The 22,570-nt window shown below is 43.3% G+C and overlaps 1 non-coding gene across 1 annotated transcript; it reads left to right on the forward strand.

The window, feature by feature from the left end:
• Window positions 1-22,013: 22,013 nt before the first annotated feature.
• Window positions 22,014-22,151, forward strand: LOC119948999. Its single transcript, XR_005457098.1, has one exon. It is a non-coding gene; the product is annotated as a small nucleolar RNA SNORA7 (small nucleolar RNA).
• Window positions 22,152-22,570: the final 419 nt, after the last annotated feature.

Genomic DNA, 22,570 nt, shown 5'->3' on the forward strand with positions numbered 1-22,570 from the left:
GTCAGAGTAGCCAAGTCTGTGTTTGCCGTTGTTACCTCTCACTCACCTCCCTCCTCCTCCTCTTCCACCTCCTGTGCTACTGTCACTCTGTAGCAGAATCATCTTGTGGGGACAGTGTAGGGGACTTGTTTTGCTCTCTGCTCAGAATTTAGCTCATCATGGCAATGCCAGTGCATGTGGAGTGGACCCTGGCGCAGTGGTTTTCTTGTCCCTTGCAGGAATGCAGTTCACCCAGGCCATATTAGTGCACGTGGGAAGTGCAAACTCAGGGTGGTGGCTCTTGCCTGCTACACATCGGCATGTGGGCTATTCTGGCCCCTTGTCCCTGTACTTTCCTGCCCAGTGTACAGCTAATCACTGTCCCTTGCTTTGTGAATGGTGCCCAGAGCCAGTAGTGGGGTTGAGTATTCTTCTCCCATAATAATAATAATAACAATAATATTTCTTAAGTGCTTACTATGTACCAGGCACTGCACTAAGCACTGGAGTAGATACAAGGTAATCGGGTTGGGCACAAGTGGGGCTCACAGTCTTAATCCCCATTTTACAGATGAGGGAACTGAGGCACAGAGAAGTGAAGTGACTTGCCCAAGGTCACATAGCAGACAAGTGCTGGAGCAGGGATTAGAACCCAGGTCCTTCTGACTCCCAGGCCTGTGCTCTAGCCACTAGGTCACACTGCTTCTCTAACATGGCTTCTGAAACCATACCCTAAGATCCTGTCCTCAGTGAAGCAGCTTCCTTGTTATTATACCAGTCAATCAGTAGGATTTGTTGAGCACCTAATGTGGCATTATTGCGGGGGGCGGGGGGGGGTGTATTTTAGGGAGGAAATAATCTGGAGATATTAGAAATTAGTCAGGAATGACCACCTAGAGGAGATGTGCGTTCAGAAGGACTTTGAAGATGGGGAGAACTGTGGTCTGTCATTTGAAAGGGGAGGGAATTAAAGGCAGAGAGAAAGGAGTGAGCAAGAGGTTGGACGTGGGAAAGCAGAGAAAGAGAAGTGAGCTAGTTTGAGAGAAACAGCTTGTGAGCCCGGGTAGAGTGGGAGAAGACAGGGGACAGGTAGAAAAAAGGATAAAGTTGATTAAAATTCATTGTTTGTTTCTATTTTGTCTACAAGGTAGTTGGTAAAGTCATCAGGCACCAGAGAGGGGGGAGGTGGGGTCATGTAAAATTCTACAAATTATGAGGGGAGCGTTCACTATGGCCTATCTTTTTAAAAAACTATAAACATGCATTTATAAACAGATTCTCAAAATATCAAATACTAGCAGTTGCTTGAGGGAAATTTTACAAACAACTGCTACAGCTTTAAACTAAAGGATATTTCCTTCCACATTAAAGAAGAGAGAGAGAATTTTTTCAAAGTCCTGTGCCCAAAATGTCTTCCATAATAAATAAAGATTCCCAGTTCTGGGAGCTAATTCCAAGATTGCCTCTGAGATAAAAATCCTTCCTCACACTTTGAGACCAAAGTAAATGGCAGTTTGCAATGTTAAGAACCCCTGTGGAAATAAGACGAAATGAGATGAGGTTTCCAGACCTGTGAGAAAAATCAATCTGATGGAAAATTGACAAACTTGTTTAACGTGTCGGCACAAGATCCGAGAACTGACCCGTAGAGACCTCCGCTTAGACACACCGTGAAGTTACTGTCAGTTCTCTTAATCTGTTCAATTACACAACAGGATCTCAAAGGGAACTTTTTACCAAACATCACTTTAAATTAGCTTTTCTACTTTGTGTTCTAAACTTCAAGCCCTCTTTATTCGTTTTTCCCCCAATGCTGATAAAGCATTAAAACAGCCAACTTGCCTAAGATCAAAATCATACAGAGACAGTGATTTAAAATTTTAATTGAGCTGAAATGAAGGAAGGGTAAAAGGTGTTGGTTACCATGTCTACATTATGTATGTTGTCCATTCTTTCAGGAAAAAACAGTAATTAAAATCAACTTGGTTTCACCCCAGCAAAGCAAAAGCAAAAGGCCTCTGTCCCCTGTTACACCTATGTCCAAACCAGAGAGGGATTTGAATGACAAGAAACATATGGGTCTGTTTCTAAACAACCTATTTTTGCATTTGTAAGTGTATTTTGTATTGAAAGGATGCAAAAAGATTATGAATGAGGAGAATCAGACATTGGAAAGGCAATCAAAAAACTAATTCAATTTTGCAACCACCCAGCAAAGAATTGAAAAGAATCTTGATTTTACAAGAGCAATTTTAGCTCTATCTCATGTAAAAAGACCAAAGATTTATCAGGATATAAAAGCAAATCAGATATGTCTAATGCATAACTCTTACTCAGAACTCTTCTACGGCCTACAGTTTGAAAACCCAGCTGAGAGAGACCACAACTATCTCTCAGCTAAATTCAGATTCTTGTCCTGAAGGATTGAAATGTACCCCATATTACTTTGAGCTGTGCACAGTGATGTTTAGCTACCTATTCTGGTGCACAAATTATTCCTAGATAAGGGAGTTACATACAGTGGTGCCATTTATTATTTTTAAACTGTATCCCCATGGCCTGACAGAATCTAATTTACCTCCATGCAGTGGGAGAGGATCTGTCTGACTAGGGAATTGGCTGATATTTGGAAGTGTTAATTTTCTTTTGGCTTTAGATCTGGTTATGTTTTTTACTGTTTTTGCTCTCAACTTTCAAACTTGGAAAACAAACAGCTTAATCCCCTGTTTAGGTGAAACCAAGGAGTTGCCTGCCCCAAATGAAGACCAGATTCTGAAAGTCTGGAGCTGTTGGTTTCTTGAATTGGTCACTTATAGTGGAAAAGATGGAAATCTAGCACAGAGGAGCTGTATTTTTTAAGGCAGCATAAACTCTAGGTCAGCCAGTTAGCAAATCATTTGCTCTTGGAAAGAGTTTGTACATGGATTACACATCTATCATGAAGGCTGTGCAAGAGATTAGCCCTACAAGGAAGGTAGACTAAAGTAGATTTTGTTCTTTCGTGAGGGATTAAGTGACTCTGAACAGTATCTCTGAAAATGACGTTTTAAAGGCAGAACTCAATCAGATACTGCAGGTAAGGGAATTCATGCATTTATACAACTCCTTAATCAGTTGTTATAACTGTGTGTGTGTGTGTGTGTGTGTGTGTGTGTGTGTGTGTGTGTGTGTATAGCTGGATGTTTCTCAACCTGGTTGATTGTGGCTTTGGAGAAATGATGGCCAGACTGAATCTCCTCTGTGTTAGCCAGTTAACATTAGGAGCATTTGATATTAGGTCTTTCCATTACAATTCCACATGGTAGGATACCAAACAGGTTAAGCAGACAGGGTAAGAGTGTAAGTTCCTTGAGGGTAGGGAACGTATTACGTCTCTGTTTTGTATGTCCCAAACTGTTAGTTCACTTGCAAATGGTAGGCACTTAAAAAATACTACTAATACTACTGCTACAACAAAACTAAGTCATCTTGTGTGGCTCTTGATGAGCTTCTCTATTTGCCAGCTGCTACCACTGGATGCTAGAGACTTGGAGTAATGATAGTACTTGCTAAGTGCTTACTATGTGCCAAACACTGTTCTAAGCCCAGGGATAGATACAAGTTAATCATGTTGGACACAGTCCCTGCCCCACCTGTGGCTCATTTTCTAAGTAGGAGGAAGTAGGAGGCACAGAGAAGTGAAACGACTTGCCCAAAGTCACACAGCAGAGCCAGATTATAACACAGGTCCTTTGCATCCCAGGATCTTTTCACTAAGTCATACGGCTTCTAGGCTGTCTGGAATCTGACTTAGGCAAAAGAGCAGAAAAGCCTGAATGTAATCCTGACACCAGAGTTTCTGATGTGAATTCAGAGTTGGTATTTCAATCCAAAAATGTTAGTCCTCTTGCCAGCTGGACTGTAAATTCCCCACGGGCTTGGATCATGTCTACTAATTGTTGTGTGACCTTGGGCAAGCCAGTTAACTTCTCTGTGCCTCAGTTCCCTCATCTGTAAAGTGGGGATTAAGATTGTGAGCCACAAGTGGGACAACCAGATTACCTTATATCTATCCCAGTGCTTAGAACAGTGCTTGGCACATAGTAAGCGCTCAACAAATACCATTATTATTATTATTATTATTATTATTATTATTATTATTATTATTATTGTACTCTTCCAAACATTTAGTGGCATTCTGCACACAGAAAGTGCTCAATAAATACTATTGATTTCATTGCAAGGAGTGATCACCATTTACATTTACTATTACCATCAGGTTTGCACATTTGGGCCCCCCAAAACTGAATTTTCCATTGGAAAATTCATTTTTCAAAAATGCACAGTCACTCTGTCCTCCCTCCCTGAAGGTTTACCATCCCTCCATGTCATCATTTTTAATGCACACATAATTTATTACTGTAGCATACAATGTTGACACATGTTACTTTTGCTTTGTGAGTGGAATATTGCACTTTTCCACATGTTACTGAAACTGTAAGCTATGGTTAGCCCTCGTGGGAAATTTGTGGTGGTGTGAAGTGAACTCCTGTCACCACTGAATGGATTGCAGAAAATAGTCTGCCCCTTGATAAAGACCTGAATCACATCTTGAATGATTGTACCGATCAAATCAATATCTTAAATAAGATTGGTTGTTGCCAATCTCCTAAACCCTGTTTTGAAGTGTGAAATGTATCTAGCACCTTTAAAAACACACAGTGGCATTTAGCTCCAAAAAAGTTCCTTCCTATCACTCATCATCATCAATTGTATTTACTGACTGCTTACTATGTGCAGAGCACTACACTAAGCATTTAGGAGAGTACAGTAAAATAGAGTTGGTAGACATGTTCCTTGCCCATAACAAGCTTACAGTCGAGATGGGGAGACACCTCTGGGTGGATAATACCTTTTGAAGCATCTATAAATGAATCCTTCCTGTTCTAACCTTGGATTAAAAACTGGGGTGTTCAATTGCCTGTTTAAGCAGCATGTTTTATCCTATTGGATAAAACACAGGCCTGGGAGTCAGAAGGACCCGAGTTCGAATTCTGCCTCCACCACTTGTTGGCTGTGTGATTTTGGGCAAGTCACTTAATTTCTCTGTGCCCCAGTTATCTCATCTATAGAATGGGGATTAGGACTGTGAGCTCCATCTGGGGCAGGGGCTATGTCCAACCTGATTGCCTTCTATCTACCCCAGCGTTTAGAATAGTGCCTGGCAAATAGTAAGCTCTTTACAAATGCCATTATTTTTAAAAGTGCTGAGCATAGAAATAGAGTATACTAGTGCTAAAGGTGAGTGTCGGACTGACGTGACGAGTATTGTGAATTAACTGGTGATGTTTCCCTGAAGAAGGTGGAATCTTAGGAAGGCTTTAAATAGAGGAGAGTCATGGTCTAGCAAATTTGGTTGAAGAGGGAGTTCCAGGCTTGGAGAACATTGTAAGCAAGTGGTTGGAGGAAATACAGTGAAGAACAAGGTCCAGGTAGAAGGTTGGAGGAATGAAGAGAGCAAGCTGGAGAGTAGCAGTTGAAGAAAGCTAATATATAAGGTAGTGTCACCTTGGCTTCACAGACTCTGTCCTCTCCTGGTTCTCCTCTTATCTCTCCGGTCGTTCATTCTCAGTCTCTTTTGCAGGCTACTCCTCCCCCTCCCATCCCCTTACTGTGGGGGTTCCTCAAGGTTCAGTTCTTGGCCCACTTCTGTTCTCAATCTACACTCACTCCCTTGGTGACCTCATTTGTTCCCACGGCTTCAACTATCATCTCTACGCTGATGACATCCAAATCTATATCTCTTCCCCTGCTCTCTCCCCCTCCCTCCAGGCTCGCATCTCCTCCTGCCTTCAGAACATCTCTATCTGGTTGTCTGCCCACCACCTAAAACTCAACATGTCCAAGACTGAACTCCTTGTCTTCCCTACCAAACCCTGCCCTCTCCCTGACTTTCCCATCACTGTTGATGGCACTAACATCCTTCCTGTCTCACAAGCCCGCAACCTTGGTGTCATCCTCGACTCTGTTCTCTCGTTCACCCCTCACATCCAAGCCGTCACCAAAACCTGCCAGTCTCAGCTCCGCAACATTCCAAGATCCGCCCGTTCCTCTCCATCCAAACCACTACCCTGCTCGTTCAAGCTCTCATCCTATCCCATCTGGACTACTGTATCAGCCTCCTCTCTGATCGCCTATCCTCTTGTCTCTCCCCACTTCAATCCATACTTCACGGCGCTGCCCGGATCGTCTTTGTCCAGAAACGCTCTAGGCATGTTACTCCCCTCCTCAAAGATCTCCAGTGGCTACCAATCAACCTACGCATCAGGCAGAAACTCCTCACCCTCGGCTTCAAGGCTCTCCATCACCTCGCCCCCTCCTACCTCACCTCCCTTCTCTCCTTCTACAGCCCAGCCCGCACCCTCCACTCCTCTGCTACTATTCTCCTCACCGTGCCTCGTTCTCGCCTGTCCCGCCATCGACCCCCGGCCCACGTCATCCCCCTGGCCTGAAATGCCCTCCCTCCCCACATCCACCAAGCTAGCTCTCTTCCTCCCTTCAAGGCCCTATTGAGAGCTCACCTCCTCCAGGAGGCCTTCCCAGACTGAGCCCCCTCCTTCCTCTCCCCATCATCCCCCTCTCCATCCCCCCCGCCTTACCTCCTTCCCTTCCCCACAGCACCTGTATATATGTATATATGTTTGTAAGCTGCGTGGCTCAGTGGAAAGAGCCCGGGCTTTGGAGTCAGAGGTCAGGGGTTCAAATCCCGACTCCACCAATTGTCAGCTGTGTGACCTTGGGCAAGTCACTTAACTTCTCTGTGCCTCAGTTCCCTCATCTGTAAAATGGGGATTAAGACTGTGCATCCCCTGTGGGACAACCTGATTACCTTGTATCCCCCCCAGTGCTTAGAACAGTGCCTTGCACATAGTAAGCGCTTAATAAATACCATTATTATTATTATTTATTTATTTTACTTGTACATATCTATTCTATTTTGTTAATACGTTTTGTTTTGTTCTCTGTCTCCCCCTTCTAGACTGTGAGCCCACTGTTGGGTAGGGACCGTCTCTATGTGTTGCCAACTTGTACTTCCCAAGCGCTTAGTACAGTGCTCTGCACACAGTAAGTGCTCAATAAATACGATTGATTGATTGATTGATTGATTCAGATATTAACGACAATGTGAGCCTGCAACTACACACACACACACACACTCTCTCTCTCTCTCCCCCCCCCCCCCCCCTTTGATATCGGTACTCATCACCCCTTTCCTTTGTCACATCATGTGGAATAGCCATTATTTTGGTTAGTCAGGGGTTTTGTTCATTTTTTTTTTCTTTAGATCTGGGAATTTCTTCTTTTTGCCTCTTGGTTCAGGATAAGGCGACAAATCTTAAAGTGGGACTTTACTCCAACTACAAATGGGAAAATAGAAGTACAAGGCAAAAGTAAAAACAAACATGTTCTCTTCTATGCCTGAAGCAGAGTTGGCACCTTAATGCGATGAGAAATTAAACCCACTCAAAAATAGAATGAACCTCTGCCAAAATTCACTCTGAAGCCAAAGGAAAGGTAGAATGGCAAAAGGGGGAAACATGACTATTACAATTTGGAGAAGCAGCAGGCAAGGCGGGAAGTAAAAAGAAAAAAAAAGCCAGAGGCTCATCTGTGTAAGGAAGGCAAACTCTTGACCTCATTATAGGGAAGAGCCCTAACAGGGGTATTCAATAGCAGGCAAGGGGTGGACACAAGATGACTCCTGTGAACCAATGAGTCATATTTGTGTGCTTTAAGTGTGCAGATTACTCTCCTAAGCACTTGGAAGAGTACGGGCAGGGAATGTGTCTGCTAATTCTGTTGTAGTCTCCCAAATGCTGTGCAATAAATACAGGTGCACAATAAATGATTGATTGAATGAAATTGAGTTGGTAGGCATATTACCTGCCCACCAGGATATTACAGTCTAGACGGGAAGACGGATAATTAAAATAAATTATGGATATGTACACAGGAACTGTGGGATTGATGTTGGGATGAATATCAATGTTTAAAGGGTAATAATAATAATAATAATAATGGTATTTGTTGAGCACTTACTACGTGCCAAGCACTCTTCTAAGCGCTGGGGGGAGATACAAGATAATCAGGTTGTCCCACGTGGGGCTCACAATCTTAATCCCCATTTTACAGATGAGGCAACTGACGCACAGAGAAGTGAAGTGATTTTCCCAAGGTCACACAGCAGACAAGTGCTGGAGCTGGGATTAGAACCCAGGTCCTTGTGACTCGCAGGCCCGGGCTCTAGACACTAGGCCATGCTGCTTCTCTAGGTCCTGTCTGCTCCAGGCATGGCCCATCCACCTAAGGATGAAGCTGTGTGTTTTTCATCTATTCAAATGAAGAGTTTTTAAGACAGATTCTAAAAAGCCCCCTGCAGTCTGCACAGGAATAGGAGGAATTTGAGGAGCACCGAGTTTCCTGTATTTTCCTGCCTCCCCAAGTCGATGCAGAGCCCAGAACAGTGTCACTGGTCTCAGGCTGGAAACTACTAGGACCAGAAGAAGGAATCATAGCTCATTATAAAATGAAACAGGTCCCTTGAGTGGAGTGCATACTATTAAATCCCAATCGAGGAACCTCAATTTTGGAATATGGCCTAGGTGGCAGTAATCAATACCAAAAGAGCCAACAGATTAGCCACATTTTTCCCTGGGATCCAGCCGAATTGAATCTTAAGCAAGAACCCCATGATGACAAAAACAAATACTTTGAGGGTTGGCCGAGGGCAAGTCAATAAATAAAAGGAGAAAGACAGTCTTGCCAGAGGTTGAGAGTGATTGTTTTAACGTGGGTTATAAGAGGAGGCCGAAGCTGCCTGTAATGCTCTTCATCAATTTTTTCCCCTTCCCTAATCACATGATTTCTCTGCTTTCTTTGGGATAACTGTTACCCATGGATGCACTCCAGGCCAATGATGTGTCAGATAAAGAAAATGGGATGTGAGAAATGGGCTCACATAACTGACAGTTTCCTGCTAGTAGTCCACTCTGATTTGTAGATATCTATTCTTGAATAGTTTCCTTGCCTGTCTCACAAATTCCCTCAGAGTGGAAAGGAGACAGAACATTGCTCTTCTGGTGCCAACAATCTAACCTTCTATTCCCTTGATAATAATAATAATAATGGTGGTATTTTTTAAGCGCTTACTATGTGCCAAGCACTGTTCTAAGTGCTGGGGTAGATACAAGGTGATCAGTTTGTCCCATGTGGGGCTCACAGTCTTCATCCCCATTTTACAGATGAGGGAACTGAGGCCCAGAGAAGTGAAGTGACTTGCCCAAAGTCACACAGCAGACAAGTGGCAGAGACAGGATTAGAACCCATGACCTCTGACTCCCAAGCCCGGGCTTTTTCCACTGAGCCATGCACAAGGTGGCTTGCCTCAACAAGGTCAGGCAGCATAGCTTAGTGGAAAAAAATGTGGGCCGGGGATTCAGATGACCTGAGTTCTAATCCTGACTTTGACACATGCCTGTTGTGCAACCTTGGGCAAATCTCTTAACTTCTCTGTGCCTCAGTTTCCTCAACTGTAAAATTGGGATTCAATACCTGTTCTCCCTTCTATAGTAGAGTATATAAGATAGTGACAGTCATATTCAAAGAAGACGCCTCTGACGGTGAGATTCACTTGAGAGTGCACGTTTGACTGCAAAAGCCAATGTGGGACCCAATTTTAGCCATAAAGTGTGTACAAAAAGGCTGCCCTTTGTGTTGATATGTTTGATATATATGTATAGTCCCTGGTGCTTTTTCATTTTTTCCTCCTTATCTCGTTCCTTTCAAAGTCTTTGTTCAAAAAGGGCCACTACTTTCCTGATTGTAGTCATGCCATGCCCTGCCATGTTTCCAATGGGGTTGGCCTTTTTTCCCACTGGCTGTTAAGGAACATTCCTTATTCTAGGAAACACCCTAAGCCCCAGAACACTGTCACTGGTCAGTCTGTTTCAGCCCAACATTTCTCTTTATGCTGATAAATACATTCTAAACTAAGAAATGTGCTCTTCTTTAGGAATTGTAACAGGGAAGAATCGTGATGATTTCTCTACTCCACTCTCACATACCTCACACACAGTAATCCTCCAAAATCTCAAAAGGCATGTGAGCCTTTACCCAGTTTGCCTATTCACTGTGCTTACCATCCCTTAATTATCCATTAGTGTGGTGCAACCCCCAGCTCAGAATAAGCCTTCCTCCATGTCAGTGATAGGGCATGTTTAGAAAGCTAAGCACAAGCATTATAACAAAAATGCTTACTAATTAATAAATTGTTTAAGTTTTTATAGGTGAATGCTTAATATTTAATTTTCCAATAATTTTATCATTTATAATTTATTCAATTTATTATTTGCCATTTCTATTTATTAAAAATTGATATGTTCACTATTTCTTAACCAAGATTAGATTACTTTTTAATGCAAAAAAAATCCAACCCCCCAGTTGCTGGTAAACTGTGATTTATTTTCACTCCTTACTGAATAAGACTTTAATAATCTGGGCTCCACTTATTGCATCTTCTCCAACATCCTCTCTGGAGCTACTGAAGCCATCTGAGTTTAGCTTGCTCTAAAGTTCCACCGAACTATGTCTTCTCCATAAATAAATTTGATGATGATGAAGGTGCCCTCCTCTGCCTTATAAAGACTATTTTCAAAAATAAGGATTTGGAGTGATTTCGAAAGAAGGATTCACAATAATTATGAGTTGGCATTTTTGCGAATCATGGTAACCAGATCTGTTCTGGGGATAAAACCCAATAAGCAAACAGTGTATGCAATAAGCTTCTACCTCAGTTGCACATCTCTTCAGCCCAATGACAAAGAATCTAAGCCATAAGGGCAAAATAAAAAACACCCCTCCCCACATTGAGACTTTGGATTGCTCCAACTTGACATGCTTCACTTCTTCCATCTGTAAAATGGAAGGTAAAAAGAGCTTCTGAAACAAAGGGTATCCTCACTACTACACCCTGAACCCAATCCCAGTAAATACAGGTTCAGTCCATTGGAAACCATCGCTGTGTGTTGACAGTTTGTAGCATTTTCACTACATCATTCTGAGCAAAATTTCACTGTAGAAAGATGTAAAAATATAGCCTCTACAGTGTGTCCATTTCTGTTTGTTGGGTTTTTTTTTTAGATGTATAAACATCCTCAGTGACATATGAGCAGAAGCAAAACATTACAACTCCCCCATTCCTTCACTGTCTCCCGCGTCATCTATGCACTTCGATCTGTGACCTTGGGACATTAGATTAATTCATTCATTCAACTGTATTTATTGAGCACTTAGTGTGTGTAGAGCAGTGTATTAGGTGCTTGGGAGAGTACAATATAACATATGTTAGTTATTCACCCCAGCTCCAAACCCACAGCACTAATGTACATATTTTTAAATTATATATTGGAAATTACTTATTCATATTAATGTCTGTCTCCCCCTCTAGACTGTAAGCACGTTATGGGCAGGGAATGTGTCTGCTAATTCTGTTGTATTGTACTCTTCTCAGTGCTTAGTACAGTGCTCTGTACATAGTAAGTGCTCAATAAATGCTCAATAAGTGCTCAAAACTCAATATGTCCAAGACTGAACTCCTTATCTTCCCTCCGAAACCCTGCCCTCTCCCTGACTTTCCCATCACTGACGGCACTACCATCCTTCCCGTCTCACAAGCCCACAACCTTGGTATCATCCTTGACTCTGCTCTCTCGTTCACTCCTCACACCCAATCCGTCACCAAAAACTGCCACTCTCACCTCTGCAACATCGCCAAGATCTGCCCTTTCCTCTCCATCCAAACCGCTACCCTGCTGATTCAATCTCTTATCCTATCCCGACTGGATTACTGCATCAGCCTCCTCTTTGATCACCCATCCTCTTGTCTCTCTCCACTTCAATCTATACTTCACACTGCTGCCCGGATCATCTTTGTGCAGAAACGCTCTGGGCATGTTACTCCTCTCCTCAAAAATCTCCAGTGGCTACCAATCAACCTATGCGAAAAGGCAAAAACTCCTCACTCTCGGCTTCAAGGCTCTCCATCACTTCGCCCCCACCTACCTCACCTCCCTTCTTTCCTTCTACAGCCCAGCCTGCACCCTCTGCTCCTCTACTGCTAACCTCCTCACTGTGCCTCGTTCTCACCTGTCCCGCCGTCAACACCCAGCCCACGTCCTCCCCCTCGCCTGGAATGTCCTCCCTCCGCACATCCACCAAGCTAGCTCTCTTCCTCCCTTCAAAGCCCTACTGAGAGCTCACCTCCTCCAGGAGGCCTTCCCAGACTAAGCCCCCTCCTTCCTCTCCCCTCCCCATCCCTCCCACCCTACCGCCTTCCCCTCACCACAGCACCTGTATATATGTTTGTACAGATTTATTACTCTATTTATTTTACTTGTACATATTTACAATTCTATTCATTTTATTTTGTTAATATGTTTTGTTCTGTTGTCTGTCTCCCCCTTCTAGACTGTGAGCCCACTGTTGGGTAGGGACTGTCTCTAAATGTTGCCAACTTGTACTTCCCAAGCGCTTAGTACAGTGCTCTGCACACAGTAAGCACTCAATAAATATGATTGAATGAATGAATAAATGCCATTGATTGATTGCCTGCCAAAATAATCTAAATGTGCTCACCACTGGATTCAAGTGGATTCTGCCCCATATCTGACAGCCAAGAAACTCTGGTCAGGTAATTCAGAAACAAAGGTCCTGTGTGGAATATGCAGGGATTTCAATTAGCCAACATGATCAAGCTTATTTTAACCATGAAGCTAAATGATCATTAAGGCATTTTCCCTTTATATCTTTTTTGGCCTTCTCATCCTCTGCTTCCCATAAATGAACTTAGGGATGATTCTTTGTTCATTTCACCCAGCTTTCCTGCACCTCTTTCTGAGCTTCTGGAAAATTCACTGAGCCATTATACCTCTTTGACGAAAACTCCTTGGCCTTGGTTACTGCATTACACAAAGCAAAGGACTACCCAGACATTCTCTAACACCAAAACCCTGAGGCCTGCTGTCCTGGATTTACTTATCTTGATGATAATAATAATGACATTTGTTAAGCGCTTACTATGTGCCAGGCACTGTACTAAGTGCTGGGCTGGGTACAAGCAAATTGGGTTGGATACAGTCCCTGTCCCACATGGGGCTCACATTCTCAATCCCCATTTTACTGATGAGAGAACTGAAGCCCAGAAAAGTGAAGTGATTTACCCAAGGTCACATAGCAGACAAGTGGCAGAGCCGGGATTAGAATTCATGACCTTCTGACTCCCGGGCCTGTGCTCTATCTATGCTGCTTCCCAGGGAGAATGTCAGTTGGTCAGTCAATTATATTTATTGAGTTCCTACTGTGAGTAGAGCACTGTACTAAGCATTTGGGAGAGAGTACCACATAACAATAAACAGACACATTCCCTGCCCATAACAAGCTTACCGTCTAGAGAGGGAAACAGACATAATCTACATATATTACAGATATATACGTAAGTGTTCTGGGGTTACCAGCTCTGCTGTATTGTGCTCTCACAAGCACTTAGTACAGTGCTCTGCACATAGTAAACAATAAATGCCACAGATACAAAAAACACCATCCGGGTTTCCATCAGCTCCTTCTCTTGGGAGGTAGAGGGAGGATGCAGTTGTAGCATAAGTCTGGGCCAGTTCCACAAGACTGGAGCCCTGAGATTTGCTGCTCCTCCCTTCCCTCCATACCATTGCCAACCTCTCCTCCCCTTCTCTCCCTTATCCTTGGATTGTGAAGGAGCTTTCCCTGACTAAGCCCTCATTTCCTGTTTCCCCCCCTTCTGTGTTGCCCTTTGTTCCCTTTATTCACCCCTCCCTCAACTCTATGGCATTTATGCATGTATCTATAATTTATTCATATTAATATCTTTCTCCTCCTCTAGACTGTGAGCTCTTGGCAGCCAGGGAATGTGTCTACCAACTCCACTATACCATACTCTCCCAAGTGCTTAGTACAGTGCTTGGCCCACAGTGAACGCTCAATAGATATGATTGATTGAGTAATTGGGAGCTAGGGGCTGTGTTTAATCCTCATCTGTGTAGTTTTTTTCTTAGTGCTTAGTAGAGTGATTTGCCCACAGTAGGAACTTAAGAAATACTATGAGTGAATTAAAATGGCTCCAAAATAAGTTTCCAAGGAGGCAACTACAAAAGCCTTCGAAGTAAAAGTTTTCTTCAGGTCTCCAGGGCGACTCTTTATGTCTCTTACCTTGATGCTAGTGAAGTCAGAGTTTAATTTAAGATACTGCATTAGATGAGAAGCAGTCTGTCAGGCCTGTGCTTAATCTGTTGGCAAAATGCAACAGGATTTGCAGTTCTCTGTGACCCCTGGTACTGCAATAAGAACAAATTTTCTCTCTTCTTGGATTGGTCTTAACCTATCATAAATGAAATATCTACTATTCTGAGGTTGAAAAAAATAACCTAAAAAGAGAAAAGTACTTCCCTCAACTATAGTTCCGAAGCACAAATGTGTTTCTTTTGTGCCATGCTAATCATTTAATGCCGTTTCCAGGCTGTGTCAAAAAAATAGGGAGAAGAGTAATGTTATTTGGCAAATATCTTTCAAGGGTTCTATTATTTTCTCTGTACACAGATCAACAGCCCAAAATCTGCATGCAATTGCCTGGAAATAAGGGAAAAAAAAACAACCCCAAACCCTCCAGTGGCTACCCAGGGGAGAGTTGTGTCTTGAAAATTAGCTGTCTGCTTGGTTTTACGTAATATTAACCAATAAGTCAACGAGTCTTTCACTCAATTAATTTTGAGGGCATTTTATGGTTCAATTTCCCTGTTCAGCTGAGTCTTGGGCATATGTGTATGTATGCAAACATTTATCTGCATTTGCTTCTACACTCTCATGACTTCTGAATAGTAATTCAACTCTTACTTTTGCATTGAGGGATTGCTTTAATATGTTTCATTTTTATTCAATAGTCAAGATTTTTCTTTAACTCAACAAGTGACTCAGCTGCAAGATGTGATTTAAAAGTCGGGTGGATTAGCGTCTGTCACCAATGCAGTGCTAAAGAAATGATGTAAATAAACACAGCCAAGTTCGTAGAGCTTTTTCCATCAATCTTAATTTAGGAAATGATTACAGTTACATCAAGGCAACATCTATATTCAATGCTGCTCCCTTAAAGGCCTCATCTTTAGTCACTAATTCTTTATTTTCCATTATGATAATCGCATAAAAATGAAGAACTCCAAAGAAATAAGAAAACAGAGGGATGAATTCAGTCCCCATCATTTGTGGATTTGTTGAGTGCAGAAAACATCAGAAGGTTTTGGAAGCTTCTGAAATTAATTCTGTCCCCAACAATACTGGTGACTTCAAAAAGATACCCCCAGGCCCACTGAGTTTCTCCTCTTCCACCCTACCATCTTTCAAGTGGTGCCAAGCTGTGGAAAATGGAAGCTCTTGGGGATGAAAGAATAGACAAAGCAGCCCCTATTCAAATTCATCCATTAAACAAAAGTTTTGGGGTGCTGATGATGGAACAAATGAGAGATGCTCAAAAATCTCCAGTGGCTACCAATCAACTTATGCATCAGGCAAAAACTCGTCAGCCTCTACTTCAAGGCTCTCCATCACCTCGCCCCCTCCTACCTCACCTCCCTTCTCGCCTTCTACAGCCCAGCCCGCACCCTCCGCTCCTCTGCCGCTAATCTCCTCACCGTGCCTCTTTCTCGCCTGTCCCGCCGTCGACCCCTGGCCCACATCATCCCCCTGGACTGGAATGCCCTCCCTCCGCACATCCGCCAAGCTAGTTCTCTTCCTCCCTTCAAAGCCCTACTGAGAGCTCACCTCCTCCAGGAGGCCTTCCCAGACTGAGCCCCCTCCTTCCTCTCCCCCTCCTCCCCCTCCCCATTCCCCCCGCCTTACCTCCTTCCCCTCCCCACAGCACCTGCATATATGTATATATGTTTGCACGTATTTATTACTCTATTTTATTCGTACATATTTATTCTATTTATTTTATTTTGTTAATATGTTTTGTTTTGTTCTCTGCCTCCCCCTTCTAGACTGTGAGCCCACTGTTGGGTAGGGACCGTCTCTATATGTTGCCAACTTGTACTTCCTAAGCGCTTAGTACAGTGCTCTGCACACAGTAAGCGCTCAATAAATATGATTGAATGAATGAATGAAAGATGCAAAAAATGATTTTAATGCCCACTAGCCTAACTCACGTGGGGGTGTCTCATTTGCCACACATTTCCATTTGCAGCAAATGGGTGGCAGCGGAGAAGCAGTGTCAGAGGATCTGGGTTCTAATCACAGCTCTGCCACTTGTCTATTCTGTGACCTTGGGCAAGTCACTTCACTTCTTTGGGCCTCAGTTCCCTCATCTTGCAAAATGGGGGATTCAATACCTGCTCTCCCTCTCCTACTTAGACTGTGAGCATCATGTGGCAACTGATTGTCTTCATTCGTTCGCATTCATTCGAGCACTTACTGTGTGCAGAGCACATCTACTGCAGCTCTTGGTACAGTGTTTGACATCGAGTCTGTGTTTAACAAATACCATAATTTTTATCATTTGCCACTGGCATTGCTGCAAGTGTTCTGCTGCTAAGGGAGAAATGAAAAGGAAAAAAACATACTTGGCTCATTTCGTGATTTCTGCTTTGAATGTTGGCTTTCGGGAACTCTGAGTTGCACAGGGTTACATGTCAAATTTCAAAGATGCCACCATCATTATCATATTCAAGAAGAATCAATCGAGTTCATATATTTAGCATTTACTCTGGCCAGAGCACTGTACTATGTACTTGGGAACATGCAAGAGCATACTTGGGATTGGCAGAGGAGCTAGTCTCCTCTCTAAATGATCCCAATAGCTTCTGGGAAATATAAGCAAAACCAGCCCCTTGGCAATGTGGGATATGTACTATTTTCTCCTTTCCCTGAAATTCTCCTGCCCGCTCTGTTTGGAAGGTATTCTATAGCATCTGTCTGTGACTTTGCCCTCTAACATCAATCAATTAATCAATCAATGGGATTTATTGAGCACTTAGGAGAGTACAATACAACAAACTTAGCAGACATGTTCCCTGCCCACAGTGCGCTTACATCATGCAAGGATATAAAAAGAAGCAGACACTAAATCAAGTAGGCCAACGTGTCCCCCAGGGGAATGTTAAACTGTGAGTGGCATTAACATGGCATCAAGCTTCAGAAGTCTGTAAAGCAAATTATAGTGCCCAACCTTCTCTATGGTTTTGAAATCTGAGCTTGCTATAAAAGCAACATCCACTTTATATCAATCAATCAATCATGTAGAGTGCTTACTGTGTGCAGAGCACTGTACTAAAGGCTTGGGAGAGTACAATGTAGCAAAATAGCAGACACATTTCCTGCTTGCCAGGGGTTTACAAGTCTAGAGCAGTTCCCCCAGGCAGGTTGGCAAACAGTGGAGGTCCAGGAACACAATTCAGTCCACCAGGATCAAAGCAAAGTTTATCCTATCATACTTTCACAGAGTGGTACGTGAGAGGGGAATGGATACCCAAATCGTGCTCTGTGGTGAGCAGAAATAGGGCAATGATAAAAAACAGTGAAACCCAGTCTCAGATTATGCAACACAGCTCTGAACTCCTTGGAAGCAAAAACAACCCAAAGACCAACCCAGTATGCCGCAATGAGAACTGGAAGGGCGATTTTAGAGCAGATCTCGTGGGTAAATCCTGATGGTGAGGCAGAAATAAAACACCACCAGGCAGGCATCATCTGTACAAAAGCCTTATCTTTTCTCATTCAAATATGTGAAAGGGACTGCCCATTTTGCATTGGTCTTTCTAGTCACATCTACATGTAAAATAATTATAGCATTTATTAAGTACGCATATAATTGTATGCTACAGTAATAATTATAGCATTCAGAACTTACTTTGTGCTAAGCGTTGGGGTAGATGCAAGGCTCTGAGATTGTACACAGTCCCTGCTGCACATGGGGCTAACAATCTATTTTACCCCTTCTTTACAAATGAGGAAACTAACGCCCAAAGACATTAAGTGACTTACCCAAGGTCACACAAGCAGGCCAGTGGCAAAGCTGGAATTAGAACCTGGGTCTTCTGACTCCCAGTCTCACTAGACGTGTTTCAGTAGTATACTCATACCTGTAGGGCAGATATAATCATATATCTACTTGAATTTCTATGTCTCTTAGCAGCAACAGTGTTTACTGAGCACTATACTGGTTGCTTAACAAATATTGCCTCGTTTCCCAGTAAAAAACAAAATCCCTGTCATCAGTTGATCATTGCTTTTCTCTCTGAGAGGGTATAGCTTGGGTGCACTGTAGCCTAGTGGCTAGAGCAAGGGCCTGGGAGTCAGAAGGACCTGGGTTCTAATCCCGGCTCTGCCCGCTTGTCTGCTGCGTGACCTTGGGTAAGTCACTTCACTTCTCTGGGCCTCAGTTACCTCATCTGTAAAATGAGGATTAAGACTGTGAGCCCCAAGTGGGACAGGGACTATGTCCAACCTGATTACCTTGTATCTATCCCAGGGCTTAGAACACTCCTTGGCACATAGTAAGCACTTTATAGATACCATTACTATTAGTAATAATAATAATTACTCATGAGTAACTATTGGTAATAAAGGTATTTATTGAGGCATTTCTTGAGTCCAGCACCAAGTTTCAAGCCAACCCAAACATCTAGAGGGCAACTGTGGTGTCCAACCTTCTAGTTGGATGGAAGAACTGGACTTATCACCCTACCCCAGCACTTATGTACAAATCCTTATACTCTGCCATTTCCCCTATCTGTCATTTATTTTAACATCTGTCTCTTCCACTAGATCGTAAGTGCCTTATCATCGTCATCATTATTATTATTGTATTTAAGAGCTTACTATGTGTCAAGACAGTTCTAAGCACTAGGGTAGGTACCAGTTAATCAGTTTGGACATGCTCTCTATGCCACATGGTGCTCACAATCTAAGTAGGAAGGAGAACAGGTAATGAATCCTCATTTTAGAGTTGAGGAAACTGAGGCCCAGAGAAGCTCAGTGATTTGCTCACCCCCCTACCCCCCAGCAGGCAAGTGGCAGAACCGGAATTAGAACCCAGGTCCTCTGACTCCCGGGCCCATGCTCTTTCCACTTGGCCATGCTGCTTCCCTGCTTCTTTGAGGGAGGGGAATGTGTCTACCAACTCTATTGTATTCTATTCTCCCATAGTGTTTTAATTCTGCTCAGTGCACACAGTAAGTGCTAAGTAAATACCACGGATTCCATCAATGGTATTGAGCACTTACCATGTGCAGAGCATTGTACTACATGCGTGGGAGAGTACAATATAATAGAATTAAGCAGACACCTTCCCTGCCCATAATGAGCTTACAGTCTAGAAACAATCTTACAGGCTGGAGAAAGATCGATTGATGTCCCCATCTGACTGTTGTAGTTCTATCCATGCCACCTCTTTACAATCCCTAACATCACCTGGGAAGACAATCGCACAAGCACAGAGGTCCTGAAATGCATTCAGCTCATCAGCATTACAGCAATGCCTGTTATATCACATCCTCACTGGGTGGGACATGGGAGAAGAATGAACAGTAGCAGGACTCCCAAACAGCCAGTGTACATTGAACTGAAACATAGAAAGGGAGAAGCACTTGATACAATTAGCAAAACTCAAAATATGTGGCATAGCTTCGGAAAATTGAGAGACAGCATTAGAAGATGAATCACTTAGGGTACGGCCATCTGGAATGGGGTAATTATCTTACAGCAGAAGCTTCAAGGTAATAGTGACACCTAAAGGGAGGAAGGAAATTGGTGCAGGCAACCTGTGGAATAGATTACAATGGCACAGAAAGGAGAAACCTTTTTTACAAGGGAGAAAGGATGATCGGTCCTTTGTCAGCAATACTGCTCAGCTGTCACCATCTGTAGTGTTAATCAAAAGTATTTACTGAACACCTATTGTGAGCAGAGCACTGCACTAGGGGCTTGGGAGAATACACTGGAATTTTGAAGGAAGCCAAACTGCTTTCCCTAAAGGTTTTTGATTCATTGATTCACTCAATCATATTTATTGAGTGCTTACTGTATGCAGAGCACTGTACTAAGCGCTTGGGAGAGTATAATAAACAGATACACAACCAAGCTTACAGTCTAGAGGGGGAGACTGATGATGGGGAGAGCTGTGATCTGCAAGATGTGAAGGGGTAAAGAGTTCCATACAGGAAAAAGGAAGGAAGCAATTAAGTGCAAATAGCCTTGCCCCCTCTTATCTTACTTCCCTGATTTCCATATTTATTGAGCACTTAATGTGTGCAGAGTACTGTACTAACGCTTGGGAGAGTACAACATAATAATAAACAGACACATTCCTACTACAGCCCAGCCTGCATGCTTCTCTCCTCTAATGCCAAAGTATTCACTGTTTGTTTCTTTTATGGTACTTCTGTATGTGTCAAACACTGTTCTAAGCACTGGGGTAGGTACAAGTTAATTAGGTCGCACACAGTCCCTGTCCCACATTGGAGCTCACAATTTTAAGTAGGAGGGAGAACAGATATTGAATCCTTATTTTACAGTTGAGGAAACTGAGGTGCAGAGAAATTAGGTGACTTGCCCAAAGTCACACAGTGAGAAATTGGCAGAGTTAGGATTAGAACCCAGGTCCTGTGACTCCCAGGCTTGTGCTCTTTCCATTAGGCCACACTGCTTCTCACTAAACCTCAGTCTCATCTATCTTGCTGCTGACCTCTCATCCACATCCTGCCTCTGGTCTGGAACGCCCTCCCTCTTCATATCTGACAGATGATCACTCTCCACACCTTCAAAGCCTTATCAAAAGCATACCTCCTCCAAGAGGCCTTTCCTGACTAAGCCCTCACCTCCTCTTCTCCCACTCCCTTCTGTGCTGGCCGTACAAGTCAATTTGCACCCTTTATTCACCCCTCCCCACAACACTTTTGTATATTTCCATAATTTATTTATATTAATGTCTGTCTCCCCCTCTAGAAGTTGTAAGCAGGAAAGATGTCTACCAACTCTGTTATACTTTCCCAAGTGCTTAGTACAGTGCTCAATAAACTTGTTAATTTGATTGGGTTGGTTGGCACTGGAAGGAGGTGAGCTTGGGTGGAGCAAAGAGCCCAACCTAGTGAACAGAGCAGCTACGTAAATCAGCCTTCAAGCCAGTCGTAACCAGGTGATTCTGCTTGATGCAAAGGGAAATTAGCCTTTGAAGGATCTTCAGGAGTGGCAAGACATGCTGCGGAATGAAGTTTTACAAAGATGATCCAGCAACCGATTGAAGAGAAGCAGAGCTGCCTAGTGGCCGGAGCATGGTTCTGGGTATCAGGAGGACCTGGATTCTAATCCATGTTCTGCCACTTGTCTGCTGTGTGACCTTGGGCAAGTCACTTAACTTCTCTGTGCCTCAGCCATAAAATGGGGATTAAGACTGTGAGCCCCATATGGGACATGGACTGTGTCCAATATGATTAGCTTGTATCTATCCTGGCACTTAGTACGCTGCTTGGCACCTAGTAAGCGCTTAATAAATACCATTAAAAAAAGCAGAGGGTAGAGGTAAGAAGCCATTGGGAGTTGACAAGAGTGTGAACCAGAGTGGTGGTGGTTTGGGAAGAGAAGAAGAGGGGTATCTGGGAAGTATTGTAGAAGAAAAACCAGCAAAATTTCATGATAAGCTGAATGTGAGAGTTAAAAAACAGAAAGGAGTGGAAGGTGACTCTAAAGTTGTGAGCTCTGGTTCAGGAAGGTGGTGGTGGTGTTGGCTATGCTGGGAAAGTTAGGTGCAAGAGTGTATTGTTTGTTTGTTTGTTTTTAAATGGTATTTTTTAAGCATTTGCTACGATCCAGGCACTGTTTAAAGCATTGGGGTAGATACAAAGTAATCAGGTTGGTCACAGTCCCTGACCCACATAGGGCTCACGATCTTAATTCTCATTTTATAGATGAGGTAACTGAGGCACCACCTCTCAGGGTCACACTTGGAGAGTTTCCAGTACTCTACCAATCTCAACTATGGGAGGGAGAGTCAAGCAGAGTCATATCCATTCCATCACTAGCTTGGGCAGTGGCTAGCGAGTGGAAGGCAATCTGCTGCAAGTCAAAACTCACCTGTGCTGGGCAGCAGGGGCATGGGATAGAGTCAAGGGCGGAGACTTGGGTTTACTGAACGGAAGGAGGCAATGGTAAACCACTTCTGTATTTTTACCAAGAAAACTCTATGGATCCACTACCAGAACGATGGCAGATGGAGGTGGGACGTTCTGGGAGAGATGTGTCCATGGTGTCGCTATGGGTCAGACGTGATTCGACAGTGTAAGACAACAACAACAGCAACAACTGAGGCACAGAGAAGTGACGTGACTTGCCCCTTGTCACACAACAGAGAAGTGGTGGAGCCAGAGTTAGAACCCAGGTCCTTCTGATTCCCAGGCCCGTGCACTATCCACGAGCCCACACTGTTTTACACATGATGAATTTAAGATGCCGGCTCCTATCCTTAAATTATATATTATAAATT

The sequence above is a fragment of the Tachyglossus aculeatus genome, chromosome X3, assembly GCF_015852505.1.
Source record: "Tachyglossus aculeatus isolate mTacAcu1 chromosome X3, mTacAcu1.pri, whole genome shotgun sequence".
Taxonomy (NCBI): Eukaryota; Metazoa; Chordata; class Mammalia; order Monotremata; family Tachyglossidae; genus Tachyglossus; species Tachyglossus aculeatus.